The 16,179-nt window shown below is 36.1% G+C and overlaps 1 protein-coding gene across 3 annotated transcripts in view; it reads right to left on the reverse strand.

Annotated features, from left to right (window-relative positions):
- Positions 1-16,179, reverse strand: part of SUGCT (succinyl-CoA:glutarate-CoA transferase) — a 309,674-nt gene that overhangs the window by 147,866 nt on the left and 145,629 nt on the right. The gene's annotated exons all lie outside the window — the stretch shown is intronic.

Here is a 16,179-nt window from a genome sequence, read left to right on the forward strand (position 1 = left end):
TAGCATATATTTTGTCTCTTACTTGCTTTTTCTCTGAATTCAAAAAAGATAAACTGGCTAATGGACTGCTAAAATGTTTCAGTTCCAAGTCTATAGCCATCTATTCTGACAACTATATAACCAATCTATCAAGATTTTCAGGTTTTACCTAGCAGCCTTGGGGCTTTAACAAAAGCTTATTATTTACGTGCACAGAGTTTAGACAGTAGAGCTCGAGCTTTTCTGAGTCCTTGGATCACTTTTAAATCTGGCTTTTTTTCCTCATCTGTTCAACAGTGATCGCCTCTATCCATCAATCCATCTTTCCTAGGCAATTTTAAAACCACAAAGTGAAAATTAATTGGTCTCTTGATTTATCACAGGTCCTTTCACATACAGACAAGAATATAAAATCAGTGGAAACTATTAGGAGAATGACATATTCTTTCCTTAAATATATAATCAAGCACAAAGACAATAAAATTACAGGGGATACCATTTTCCTTTAGTCTTGAAATAAAGGAAATATCAATTCAACCTGAGAGCATATCAGCTGCTTCACACTTACTAATCCTGTTGTTTTCCTGCCCTGCACTCACCACTTCCATTTCAGCAATTAAGACAAAATACACTTCTGTGACATGTAGGTGACCAGATGTCCTTCACCGACATAGCTGAACCCATCATGCAACCCACTTGGTCACCACCAATAGGTAGTGCTAATGAACCAAATGTCAAGCCCATAGGTGGCAAAACCTTCTCAGGTCAAATCTCTACCATGACAGCGAAATAAATTAGAATTTCTCCTTAACAAAGATGGAGCATGGTATGCTATCAAAGATTTGGGGGTAAGGAATAAGGTTGGCAAGTGGCAAAATACCCAAAAGCAGTTACTGACCAGTAGCTCCCTCCATTTACTTCAAAGAGTACATCTTTATATTGTTCCACTCAGTCCCTTTGAAAAGAAAACCACAAAATGGCTGCCTTTGAGAATAAAAGCATCCACATCGCATGCTAGAATGAAACACTTATGAAGTTTTACTGTCACTTCTTTTGCCAATGGATGTTTTTGTCAGGAAAAAAAAAATCCAAAGTTTTTAACTCAAAGCAGATTTAGTCTCTAGCAGGATTTGTAACTGTACACATAATTAACCTCAAGAGGCTCAGAACACTCTGTGGTCCACAGTGGCTAAAAGCAGAAGAGATGCCACAATCAAACTATGAAAGCACAGGCAATGCTGGCTGAAGAAGAAACACAGCAAAGCATTGAGAACACACTGCCCTTGGGTTGTATCTAGCTGAGAGATAGAAAGGGTGGGAAGGATGAAGGCTGCATTTGCCTGCACAATGCATGAGGGAATGCAGTAGCATGTATTTGACCTATCCTCCCTATATTGCAGGACAGTTTGTCCCTGCTGCCATAATTTGTTCCAACTACAAACTGTGTTTCCAATGAACTAGAGTCCTGAAAGGGAAAAAAAAAAAAGAAAGCAAATTTCTCAGTCAAACCTTAATTTGAACTGTTTCTGAAATTTCAAAAAATGTAATCATTACCCCTTCAAATAAGATGCATTTCCTGCTTCTAAATAAAACAAATAAGATAATTCCCAGAATACTATGAGAACGGTTGTTAAAGCACAATCAGAAGAAGAAAAGGTCAGATGCTTTACAAGAAAGTACATTATGAAATTTCCAGTATTATTTTACAAACTTTGTAGAATCCAAACATTTTCTAACATAATCCAAACTTTTAATAATAATAAAATAACAATACTTAACCCCCTTTGGGGGGTTGAATAAATAGCACTGGAGTATTCCAGAGAATAATAAAGATGGAAGCTGGTTATTCCAGATCCTGGGTCTGAATCACTTAAAAAGAATTTTTACATTTTAAGGGATATTTCTGGGTTTCTTCAGGTGAATCTACAGATAAACAGTTCAGCAATTACTTGGCAGAGTATCAGTTATTTTGCATGTGCCCAGTTTTGTGATCTTATTTTAGTTGAACACTGTTTTGTGTGTATTGCTTTGCAGATTTAATGTCATTTCAGCATTTTTCAGATTTTGGATATTTACAGAAAAAACTATACTGCACAAGAGAGTGGAAGATAACACAAACCACAAAACTTCCAGTTTTTCATGTAGACATTCAAAGTCAGCATCCTGTACAGTGATCCACATGTGATTTCTCTCAGCCCTGGCTCCATACTTTGCAAACTCCTGTCATTGTTACAATCCCATATCAGGACAAGGCTACTGGGTGTGAGTCTGTGACCCAAGTACCTTTACTCCATACAGTCAACAAAAAAACCCCCACATGCTCTCTCTCCTTTGCTGCCTTCAAAGCACCACAGGAGGGTGGAGAGCACACTACAACCTCGTGTTTTCCACAAGATAGTAGCTTTTTGCCTTGTTTGACTGGATTGACAAAAATGCACGGCTCTCTGAGGTTTATTGGGGTTGCAGAGCTTGAAAGAGCCTTCTGACGTGTATAGCAAACATTGAACAGACTGAGGCCCAGCAACAGGTTACCATGGTGCTGGAAGAGAGGAGGATTACATGGTATTCATTTGGAGGAGGGAACAGGGTGGGGAAATCATGTTTCATTACAAGTATGTTGTTCAAATTAGCCAAACTACCTCCTTCATTCAACCAATTCCTTGTTGAGCACTGGCTCAATAAAATAAAACACTCCTCCTTTATATTTCTCTATTTATGATACAAATGAGGATAGCTGGAGATTTTGAGGGGGAAAAATAAGGAAAGAAATCTTAACCAAAATGTGACCTTAGCAGATGCAATTCAATCTTATTTCCACTACATTAGCCTACAGATGCTTGTGCAACTCCATAGCACAGCAACTGAGAGACAAAACAATGGAAGTTTTAAAGCTTTATTTATTGCTCATTCCCCAAACATTCAATCGCCATCATGCTTCAACTGCCAAATCTAAATTAGAGAGTTAAAAAAAAAAAAGAAGTACTCTTCAGGGGAACATTAGAGCTCTATAGAGAGGTGCAAGCTCAAGGAGATGGAGTATCTGGCTAGAGACCAACTCGCCTATAAGTCCAGACCAAGTGGACCCATATGGATAGCTTTTAGAAAATCGTAAGTGGTTACAAATAGAAAGATTCCCTCCCTTCCTTGTTCAGCCTCCTTTTCTGGCATTAGTAATTAAACTGTACTTACTGCTATTAGCAGATTACAGAAACTTCCACCAGGATCTAAATAATTTTCATGTAATCTAATCAATTATAAATTATATAAATTCTAAAAACACATTTATTCATGTTTACCAACAATTTCCCTCTTTTTTCTATTGACTGTTATGTAATATTACAAAGCATAACAAAAGCTGATTTGCTACTAATTAAGTACACTGGGGCAGTAAATTAAGCTCTTCTTCCAAAATCAAGAAAAATAAATCAAATCTCCAGCTAAAGGTTTAAAGCAATTAGTAAAGTAAAAGGTCAAAAATATTACCACTGAAGGGTTTTTTATGTGCTACATCTACAAATTGCTAGAAACATTCAATAATTTGCACTTTTGCTACATATTTATTCTGTACAATGTTGGGCAACTAAGTTCTAAATCTGTGCTAGTGGTCAATAATACATTTAAACTCTCACAAAAAAATTGCACAAGCCACACATTTTAATTTTTACAGCTTTCTTTCCTTCTATTTTCTTACTCAGTATGCAACTGTGCACTGCTTCCTTTCTTTTCTCTTATCCAGCTAGTGAACAAATGCAGGACATTGTTCAAACTGTTAATACCAAAATCTCATAGAGTATCATCCAAAAGCTTGTTTCCTTTGGATGTAAATTTTCTTTTTTTCTATCAGTACTTTGTAGAGGAAATAAATTTGGGAATCAAATTATATAAGACTGTTATGTACACTCTGATCTATCTTTTGCATGAAATGAAAAGTAGTCATTTTCATACTTCCTAAAAATGTGTTTACTTCATAAAAATGAAAAAAAAATTCAAGGAAAATGAGACAAAGATAGCTATTAAAAAAAAAAAAAAACAAACCCACACCACACCAACTAATGCTCTTTCTAGTGAATTTGAGAGGCCTTCACTTCAAGAAATTAGTATCTTGTTCTTTGACACAAATTGTATATAATACTATAGTATTACATACACATATGAATAAATATGTAAGTATAAATTCTAAAAACACAACATACAGATGAAATACTGTATCCATTTTCCAAAGAGAAAACTGTATTTCACAGAAGTTGTTCATCACAAAGAATAATGTTATTGCATTCCAGTTGTTCATAATGTTAGGTAATACATGGAAAAAACACAGAGAAGACTAAGAATATTCCACCAGTGGTACCTGGTTAATTATATGAGCCACTCCTAGAATCCTGCTTAGCATTTATTTTACATTTCCTCCCATCACAATACAAAAATTTCTAAACTGACACATCTTCAGTTAACATCACATCATAAATTAACTTCAATATGTTCTTTCTTATGTTAACTAACACACCTTTTTACCTTCTGGGATGCACTGTTAAGTGAATTTCCTAATGTCAAACAGTACATCATCCTCAAAACCAAATTGGAACCCATCATATTCCTGGATAGGTTTATGCTTAATCCATCAGATACCACAGTCCCCTACACAGCATGGAGTAAAGATCTGTCTGCGTGGTTAAGTTGGAAAATAAACCCCTCAAGAAAGGAAAAACATAAGATAGCTGGGAGAAGAAAAGGAGCAGAATGCAAACCCAGTGGAAGCTGGACTATGATTCAAAATGAGGTATGTTCTCCTCTCCTCCCCCTAAAAGAGTGTTACTGATAAAAACATTGCACAGACATATGTATTAGGATGAAGTCCTGGTTATCATTTATACATTTAAAATTATTAAACCATGCAGGCAAATGGAGTAACGCAAAAATAGAACAAACAGGGCAACCCCCATGACACATCCTGATGGCGATGGATGAACAATGAACTGAATACTTCCAGCTGGACAGGAGCATCATCTCCACACTGAGTGATGTATTAGCAAAAAGCCAAGCAGAGGTTTCTCATTTCAGTCCAGAGTTAGTCAGCTCCGCTCTTTGAGAAAGTGGTTTTCATAGGAAAGCAGATTTGAAAGTCTAAATTCAAATACAGTAAAAGAACAAAACAAAATGTAAAAAAACAGATGAAAATCAATCACTGCTTGACAGAGTTGTCACAACACACTCTCTCTCCATTTTCTTAATGGCATGAACCAAGAACACAATTCTCTGCTGAATAGTTTTGATTCACTTGCATACTACTTGCATTTTCTTTATCCAACAGAAAGGTATACTATAAAGTTGAGTGAGGCTTGGGTATTTTTATTCCCCAATCACTCTTTCTGCCAATTTTTTATACTCTCTTGTTTTGCTTCAAGCTTCAGACGCAAGAAAACTTAAAAATAAATGGTAAACCCCAAACTGAAATCACCATGTTTTACTACATTAACAATCAATCAGTGATACTTGGCACAATTCTAGTTCACAGCAGTTTAACCTTGCTGGTTTAAATACTGGTCACATTGTAGAAAAAAACCCAAACAAAACCAAAAAACCCACACCAGCAGAGAAAATTTTTAAATATTCATTATCTTCCCAGTATCTTTAAACTACAGAAAAAAATTAAGCAATATTTTACTATAACACAAGAGATACCATTTGTTATTCTTACTAGCATACAACTGATGTAAAGCCAGTTCAGTGTCCCACTGCTTCCATTTCCTGCACATAGGGATACCGACACTTACTTATCTCTTCTGCGGAAAAGCTTTGAGATGCACTTATAAGAAATGGATAAATTATGGAGTTAGTTATTTCATTTCAAAGTATATACTTATATCAAACATAGGTGTAAAAACAGTCAAGTGGGAAACTGTGAACAAACATTTGATCACTAGAAAAATTAGTACACTATGTACTTTCAACTTCATCCTTGAAATTGTCTACAGTAACTACCCATATTTTTGGTTACTCAGCAATACTGTATGACTTCTCAATATGACTTTATCTTGGTAGCTTTAAAAATTTGGTTCCTGAGTTCACAACCATGACCAATAAAAAGGTGTTCTTAAATTTAAGACTGACACAATTGCAGTACAAGGTAATTTTTCCTTCTTTTGTGACTTTTGTACATACCACTCTAGATAGAAGAAAACAATCAAACTCCTCAGAGGGGGGAAAGTGAGGTGCTGAGTACAAACACCTGTTCTGCTCTCACCACCAGCTGGGACAGCTGCACTTCCCATGTGGTCAGTGATATCCAATGGCACTTATCAACATCAGAAATTCCCTTGTCTTTTGATGCTCTTTAATAACTGTAATCTGAATACCAACCAGACAAAATGAATTGAAATATTGCTGTCTGCATGTCCGAAACAGAAAAATGTTGGAGGGAACTGCATCTTTTAGAACCATGGATAAAACAGGTCCTATGACAAGAGTAATATACTTTACTATAAGCACTTCCCTCTTTTTATATTTCTTCTTACAGTAGCAAGGACCTTAACGGCATCAACGTGTTGCCCACATGAAGCACGTGCCCCAAAGAATCTTTTCTCTGAACGCGTCTGTCTTTTAATCTGCAACACTGTAGTCTAATTTTGAAAAATAGGATGTTGTCAGTTCCTACAGACTTTAGCAGGGACTGCCAATGTATTTTCCTCTAACTAATTTCATTAGTTCATCTAATAAAACCATCACCTTTCCCTCTGAAGCTTATCTCTGAAAGTGTTCAGCATCTCTCAGATGCCTTTGAATTACATTAACTCACTAGATATTTAGATGAACAATTCTTGCTCTTCCACAGACTAACTACCAGCTGAATCTTCTAAACTTCAGGGACAAATATATATATTTTTTTCATATATTTTTTTTAATATCTATATATATTTTCATATATATACATATGAAAATATATATTTCTACCAAGAACCTAAGACTGATAACAGTTCACGTTTCCTTCTGTATACCTTATCTTTTTATTCATTCTTTCTTCCAGTTTGTCCAGAGAAAGATAGTATAACCTTGGATAGACACTCAAATGAGACACTAGCAGCAACATTCAGCTGCGTAAGAGAACATGTAAGTCTTACTCTTTCTGAAAAGATACCACAACAGCAATTTTTTTTTTTAAATGTTCATGGCTTCCTTAACACATTTGTATGTTGTTATACAATGAAGCAAAGGGAAAAAAAATCTTGTATAGCACCTATCAAGTCCTAATAACAAAAGGCAAATAAGAGAAATTTACATTTATATACATACACACACATACACAGATAAGTAGACATATATAAACGCACATATATGTACACATAATATATATAAAAAGTAAGCAGTAGTAGTTGCTATTTCCAAGATGAACACAGGGGAAAAAATGAAATATAAGAAGAAATAACAACTTCCCCACAAAGATGTCTTTCTATGGCTTTCACATTACCTTGATCCATCTGTCAAAGCATATTCTGCAATAGGTTGTGTAACTGACACTTCAGAAATTATGGCTCTGATTCAGGAAAGACTTAGTTCATGCCTCTCCAGTTAAACATTTAAGTATTTTATGTACATGCTGAAAGTCCTGTTGAAGTTATGGACTTGCCCAACTAGTTTTCTTAAATGGAAAATGTTGACTTGAGTGAAGCTTATATGAACACATTTACTTTTGTGAACGAATATCCTCCCTCATCTGGAAACAAGACCACGAATAAAACACCAAACTAGGGATAAGCCATGACATACAGCAAAAAAATACAGCAGAGGAGTGGGAGATATTTATCTTGATAATCTGCAACCAGACCTTAAAGTGACAGGTGCAGGACCCTACACAAATTTACTAACAGAAACTAGAGAATGTTTAATGTACCAATGACTTCAGCCTCTAAAATGTGACAGAGGGAGTGCATGTCCACAGTGAAGTTCCCAGTACAGCTAAAGATATCTTATCTTTAAACCATCTCAGGGAAAAATAGTACCTGACCAGGGTGTATGGTGCCTCTACAATTTGTTTGATTTAAGACAGAACTGATGTACACTGAAATTGCTTTCTCAAAGATGAAACCCAAGTCTTAAGGGGTAGGTAAACACTGAGTTGACAGCTGTGGGACTGCATTATATATGCCACCAACGTAAGGATTATCTGAGCAACACCTTTCACATTTAAAAGGCACTACATTGCAGCAATGAAGATTCAACAACTAACAAGTTAAAAGTGAAAAAATGCTTGCATTACCCTTTAGGCAAAATATAGTACATGTGAAGGAAAAGAAAAAGGCCGCAGCAAAATAAGGTCCCTTACATGACTTGGAATCTGTGCCAAAAACTCTGGTTTAGATGAGGAGTCACACCATAAGCAGTGGACACTAGTTTTTTTAATGTTGCAGCATTTGAGCTAGCCATTCCAAGTATGCCAGATTCAGCATGCCATTAAATCCCCAATGAAAAGCTCACAAGAGAGGGGAAAATGACAAAAATCCACACTGGTATTTGAAAAATTAATTTCTTCTTTAAAACCATAATTTAAGTTTAGTTAGCTTGCATATCTTAAAAAAAAATAAAAAAATTGAAAAGTACAGGTTTGTTCTCTGTCTCTTTATTCCAACCACCAAAAAACCCCAAAAACCAGTGTATTATAATAATAAATTGAACTATAAGCAAACCTGTTTCATGGATTTGCTTTTAGTCAAATATGAAGCAGCTTCAGTGCTTGTGAAAGAAAGGAAACTAACTTTATTCAAAAATGTCCAAAATTCTGTGAATGAAATTTTATCATTCATCAGTGTGAATTCTTATCTTCGAAATCTACTATTAACACAGTTCCCAGTTAGCAATTATTCAGGATGATATGTAGTCACATATACAAATTAAAAAACAAAGAAATTACCAAGACTGATGTAACAACACAGGCATTACCAAGCCTAGAAGAAAATTATGGAGTTCTGTCTCCTTTCATAGGCATTTTGTCATTCCAATCTATACGCACATCTTTAGGTTAGATGCTGCTCATGGCAGCATGAGGACAGGAATATTATCAAACAGTCATCTTTGAACGGGCTACCTCAGAAACAAATTCAGGGGGAAAAGGTGAGGCAGAATTCTTCACTAAAAAAGTTGTAGTTTGCATTCTGCTTCACACCTGGTCTATCAAAATATGCTCAAGGCAGAACTAAGCACTGATTTCTCCCTTGGTTTTTATCCCTTGTACATGATAGAGGGTCAAGAATGACAAAGCTAACTAAAAACAGAGAAAGTGGAAATAAATCCAGGCCCCAGCTCTAATGTCCCACAGGAACCTAACAATGAGGAATGCAGAAGAGGGCTCTGCTTGGCTGCTCTGCCATTGGAAGGCTCCAGTCAGAGCAATGGGAAGGTTGCAGGAAGGCAAAGAAGAAACAGGACTTAATTTCTGCCAGTCAATGTACCCTCTTATGGCAATTCTTCTAAGAAGGAAGTGGGTAAGGCATCAACAGAAAGACTCTTGGTACCCTCATGATTCAATGGGATAAAACAACTCCTACCAAGTACAGCAGTTCTCTCTACTTCCATTACTCAGTGCAATAGTCTATGTGACCAGTCCAGACCAGTCCAGCTAAAGCTGGTCTCTGTGTGCTGGAACAGCCTGTTGCAAGGGGTGAGGGCTGCACCGCTACAAGAACTTTACTGTAGCTCTTTCATGCCAGTTACATGATGCAAATGTACATTTTGAACTTTACTGCCTGGGGAAGGGAGGGGAAGTTAATTTGTAAACAGCGGCATTTTCCAATTCATCTACCAAGCAACTTGTTCTCTGAGGCTGGCTGCGTTACAACAGTCATCATTTTACACTCACTGGGAGTATGCCTAAGCATACACATGCATGTTTGAATGCATACACTCACACTAAAGTTATAATACACATGTAAATTTCATTCTATATTTATTCATTTTCTGTAAGCACCATTGCTAATGGAAAATAGACCATGTCTCCTTCTTAAGGGAATGATTAGGACCACATGTTTCACTGACTCTTATGTTGAAGTCCTTGCCGATATTTTTGAAACCAAATTACTAACAGCATACTAAACTTATTTCCCTGGTGAAAACCACTGGCTACTAACTTAGTGAATATGAACACATTTGTCCCTAAACATGCAAGTAATCATCATACAAAGCCAGAGGCCTAAAATGAATAGGTATGGGGCAGATGAGAGCAAGGTTCATATGCAATAGTAACATACTCTATAACCAAATGACTTTGTTTATCTGAGAAACTCAGTATTACATCACTTTTCCTAAAGAGAATATAAACAGGACATTTTTGAAGAAACAGTTACTTAATGTGCAACTTGTCACCACTATCAGCTTTAACATAATAAAATACATGTGGAAAATCCCTTGAAGCAAACCTTCTGCAAAGCAGATTCTTCCCTAGTCTGGGTCAGAGGGTGTGTATGTCTATGAAGGAAATACTATCTCTCTCTCTTTCACACACCCACTCAGTGTAGGTCATACAGCAGAGCTCACTGTTGTGATATTTCTGCTGTATGCATGGCATCAGCTGCCTGAGGTAAAGAAATCCTCATTGTTTCTCGGGGACCATCTGTGCCTTGTAAAGAAAACCAACAAATCACACTTCAACATATTAAATAGCAGCACTCATTGAGATTTCAGCCAAAGACCTCTAAAGTGTTTGGCAGATAGTGAATAAAGCATGTTTCAGCAAGGTAAATATTACTCTCCATATTTTGTAAGTATGGAAAACACAGCACTACCTAGCTGAAAAATTTAAACAAGGTCACTCTGAAAAAATACAGAACTGACAAACATTATGATCAGCCTCCAGACTCTACCTCTGGAACCACCAGACTTCAAATAATGAAAGTTTGTACAATCTGATATGCAAAGGTATGAAGCATTTCTGGGGGATAAAGCCCCTCATTTATCTTTGACTCAATGCAGAAGTACCAAAAATTAATGAGCATGCAACTATTCTACTCTTACTTATTTTAACTTCATAGCCTTAAAATCAGAGCTCTGAATAAAGAATACGATCTTTAAGTCATGATAGTATTTCATCCCTAATGGCATCACAAATCTTGAGACTGTTGAAATTATTCTGAGTCACTCTAATTGCTCTCAAAGTTTATGACAGAAATAGAATAATTGGTTTCATTTCTTTAATCAAAAAAAATATTTAGCTGAATAAGAGCAGTAGAGAAAACAAATGAGGAGATATACAGAGATGCAAGTCTTCCATTTACATACAACAAACAAGTAATTTAATGCAATTGCAAAATTATTGTTGCAGAGTTGACATTTATTATACAGTAGAATCTCTCACAACATCACTGGCGAAAGAATTATGAGTGAGCAGCAGCAATGGGTTAATAAAAGATGGTATGCTGTTAGATAAAGCTTTTACAGGTTTGCATCTGAAAGTCATAACATAACCTTTTATTTCATGTGTCACTGTGACAGAAGGTTTTCAAGGCACAGTTCTTGAAATTGCAAGATGTTAAACAGATGTACTGTACAGCCTTCCAGATTTAAATCATGAGAACTGCATTTGCAGCCCGTGTGTTGTATCTCCATTTTTTTCCCTTATCAGCTCTGGATGCTTTAAATAAAACCGTCTGGTTTATGCATTTTTTTTCCTTTTTTTCCTAATACAGTGGACCCTAAAAAGCACTTTTTCCCTTCTTTTTTTCTTTTTTTTTCCCCTTCAGACTTAAAAAACAAGCATTATTCAGAAATGTATCTCTTGGGCAGGGAAATCTCTTTCTTCTTACACTGCAGGTGCTGGCAAACTGATCCAATTTCTTAGTGTAAAAAAGGAAAAGGCAGAAGTGATACCAGTAAAAAGAAAAAAAATTAAACCATACCTGCTGAAATTTCAGCTTGATCATGCCTCTAAACTACTGAAATATTGACAGTCCCGTATCTTCTCTATTTTAACTATTGCTTGCACTCAAAATCCTCTGTTAAGAAACATTTGCATAGTCATACAACTGAGCTTTCATGCCTACTCAAAGGCCACTACTTGTGTCTTTGAAACAATGAATGCAGTCATACTTTAAATACATCATTAGTAGATCATCACAGACCTCTAGTAGTCTTCTGGTCCAATTTCCCTGTAAAGCAGGGGCTGTTCAGGGTCTTGTTCAGGCATGTATTGGCTGTCTCTAAGGATGAGAATTTCACAGCATATCTGATCTAAAACCTAACAAAAACCAATGCAAAACTTTTCTTCCTTATATCTAATCAGAATTTTCTTTGCTGCAACTTACACCCATTGCCTCTTATCACGTCAACCTGCACTTCTGGCACTAGGATTTACTTATGTGCAACAAGGAATTAGCATTTCTCACAAGGGCATACTGCTGACTCTTGTTCAGCTTGCTGTCTATGAAGACATAAAGACATTGGATCTTTATGCATAAATCTGCATTCTATCCAGGCAATCCCTAAGCTGTAATGCTGCTTGAGGCCTTTCTGCCTCAGGTGCAGGACCCCATATTTGCTTTTCTTGGACTCCGTGAGGTTCCTGCTAGACCACTTGTCCAGCCTGTGAAAGTCCCTCTGAATAGCAGCTACACTCCAACACATCAACTTCTCTCCCATTTTGGTGTCACTTGCAAACGTGCTGAGGTTCATTCAGTCCCCTGTCCAAGTCATTAATGAGGAGTTTAAACAATATTGGCCCCAGTAGGGACCCCAGGGAAACCGACAGTATTTTACATACCATTGGGTTTACAAAGGCTGAACTCACAAACTGCATTGTATGATCCATGCAACACTGCATGAAATAAAAGAAGTTTCCAATTAATAAAAATATGTAAATTCACTAAATTGGACAAATAATTTTGTGCTAGTCAGCATAGTACAATGGCTAGAATTTTCACTATATTATAATGGCATTTACGCATTTTTGCATTAATGCATATCCTTTAATTAACATTGCTGGTATTGTTCGTAGGTATTCAGTGCTACAGAGAAATGTGGGATGTAAATGAATGCTGGAAGCACACCCCTTCACCCAAAGAATTTTTAAAATCTCAATAAAATACACTAGAAAAAAAAAATGACAGCGTAGCGTATCAGCTACGACATCATAGAAATAAATGAGTGCATCTAGCTGTTAAAATTGCAGTTTTCTCCATAAAACAGGCAATGTATATACTTACAGACACACACATATCTTTAAAAAGGCCCAATGAATTTGCATTGCAAATAGCAGCAAGAGGAACAGAACAGTATTTCCAGCAGAGGGAAAGAGACCAGGCATATACGGATGAACACCACAACAAACAATTCCAAAAAAAAAAAGGCAACCCAGCAACACCACCTACTTTTTCATCCATGCAGAACACAGGCAAACCATTTGAGGCAGGCAGTCGCAACAGAAACAAAAGAAAAACTAAAAGAAAATCCTATGTGGGAAGAATATATGAAATAATGAAATGGAAATTATTAAACATTTTAAAGTGTAGACTAGTGAAGTGTCAAAAAAACGGTATGAATAATCACACTGTTGTGAATGCAACATTGCATGAGAAGCATGCTGGTTGATGGATTGGGGTCAAAAATGCTCATCACCTTTCAGATTCAACTCCCTGGAGCTGTTTGAGTTTAGGAAAAGGCCAAAGTAAGTGCAAGCAGGTGAAGATTCCATCTTGTTCTGAAAAGAGCATATATAACTTGTTTCTTTTATAGCTCTCTCTTTCTTGGCACTTATTTTATTTAGCAACTAGAAAATATAATCCAGTTCTGCTATGTTAAACTGTTCATCGAACGCTCCTTGCAGAAACAACTGATTCTCAGTTGTTTAAAAGCAAGAAATTGCACAAATCAACACTCAGCTGTTGCCATTGTATGCAAAGCTGTGAACTTAGCCACACTTTAAAGTTGGAGTTTTAAATCATCAGCTTAGCGGAGACAACCAACTTCACCCAATCTATGAAGACCCTTCTGCCTCAAAATGAACATAGATGAAATAAAGGTGTTCCTATTCTGTCTTTTGCAGTAGCTCATCATTATGGTCATCTTGACTTATGGCACTATAAACCAGCACCAATTAAAAAAAAAAATAGAGAAGTGTTTTCAAATGTGTAAGACGTTTAACTGAGTTTAAGTCAGCTGTTAAAAAAAAAATCAACTGTTTCAAAAGCGTGTGTTACTTCCACAATACAAAAAGGGGACTATGAAGTTAGATTTTCCAGCCAAAAGTCAAATTTTTCTTAAACATTTGTCTTTTAAAAGCAATATTTTACCAAAAATCTAGAATTTCTCATAAACCTTCCAAAGAATATGGAAAGTCAGAAAGCTTATAAATATATTTGGGGCAATAAAGTGAGCTAGATTTTATTAAAAAGATGAACTTTACATTTGGCATGAAGTTACTTTTGAAGTTTCTAAATACCAAAGCCAAGCAAGTAATTGATACTCAACCTCAGATCTCCTCAGTATGAAGAAAAATATCTAGTTTGTATGAGATGCATGAGATACTCTAATTGAGCTAAAGACAACCATTTCTATGTCTCTGCTGTGAACTACTTCCAGGCTCCTTTGACAAACTCTCTTCCTGCTACACTTGTCAAAAGTAGCTGCTGGGACCTCACAGTTTTCAGCTGTTTGGTACGCAGGTCACTGGATCAGAAAAATAGATGGCTTGGATTAATTTAACTTCAGTATTGACATGATTTCTCTTTAAGGGAAAAAAAAATCCCATCTTAATAGTACCACAATCATAATAGATTATCGTAACATTTATGCTAGTGAGCATCCATCTGAGTGAAGGGAAACATTTCTTCAGATCTCACTTTCGATCCAGGATACAGTATATTTTAAAAGTGCTTGATTTCCTCCTTGCTACTTTATTCCCATCTAAACTTTTGACAATAATTAAAATTATTTCATGAATTTGTATAAATTACAAAGAATTTTATCTCTCCCAGAACCATATTCTAGTGATTGATTCACTAAAATGTTAGTCCCGTTCTATTTTGCGTAATTGTTGTCTAAAGAAGCAAAATCCTAAGACAGAGACTATTAAAAAAAGGGGGGAGGTGGGAACCCAACAATCTGCTTTTAGGTATGTTTTTCTAACAGGAGCAAAGTCAGTCCATAATACCAGTATTTCAAGAAAGCAGGAAAGAAATGTTTGTCCGTCAAATACTTCTCTGCTAGGCAAAGTGCCTATCAGCATGAGGCTAGACACATTTGGAAAAATCCTTTGGTTTGGTAAGAGAAAATATTGTTAGGTCAGCAAATATGCTCAGTCTTTTACTCTCCTGAGAAGAGCTGCAATGACTCTAAGGCAGGGGACTGAGAAGGGAGAACTTCCCTGTTTAACTCAAGCAACTAAAACATGCAGGCACTAAACAGAGAAAACATGATGGATATTATCAGCTACTGCAATCTCCCTACACACTTTTATTACTTTCTATAACCTCTCTGGAGACTTTGAGCAAATCCTAAAATTAAACATGAAACAGGAATTTGGGGCACAATACCTTTGAGGAGATCATAACTTACTTCATAAGCATATATCAGAAGATGGAGGTTTTCTAAGAACAAATCTCACATTATCCTCTTTCTAATAATAATAATAATTTCTAATCCAGTTAAATCAACCTGAAATCTATTTGAAATGCAATTTTTGATTCAAAACCTCAGGCAAATGTGATGTCTTAAGTAACCACACAGATCAGCAGGCAAGATTCCTCTGCAGCAGGACTACAGTCTCTTATTCTATAATTGGTAAAATAATTCCTAATTACACAATATACATATAAATTTCATGCCTTCAGTTGCTATGTATGGATTTTACACTTTGTTGTCGCATCTATTTCTTCCCATTTCATTGGAAAATGTGTCCAAAAAGCAGCAAAAAACATTCCTGAGACAAACATAGAAAAATACTTTTATAACAAAAACCTAAAATCTATTTAAGAATTCTATTACTTCTGTTGTGATCTGCCGAGAAGTCAAGGCTGAGTAATTAGCACTGAATTCTCCACATCCCCTCTAGTAAAGTAGCAGCCTCTATAAATGAATTTGTGATCTAATATTAAATACTCATGTTGAGGTTTCTTTCTGCTGACCCAAAGGCTGGCCTACCTACTGGAAGTTTCATCTGAAACAGAGGAAACAATGAATTAACAAACCAAACTCACTGGCTCTCTAAAGTAATTTTTTTGTCTT

The sequence above is a fragment of the Melospiza melodia genome, chromosome 1, assembly GCF_035770615.1.
Source record: "Melospiza melodia melodia isolate bMelMel2 chromosome 1, bMelMel2.pri, whole genome shotgun sequence".
NCBI lineage: Eukaryota > Metazoa > Chordata > Aves > Passeriformes > Passerellidae > Melospiza > Melospiza melodia.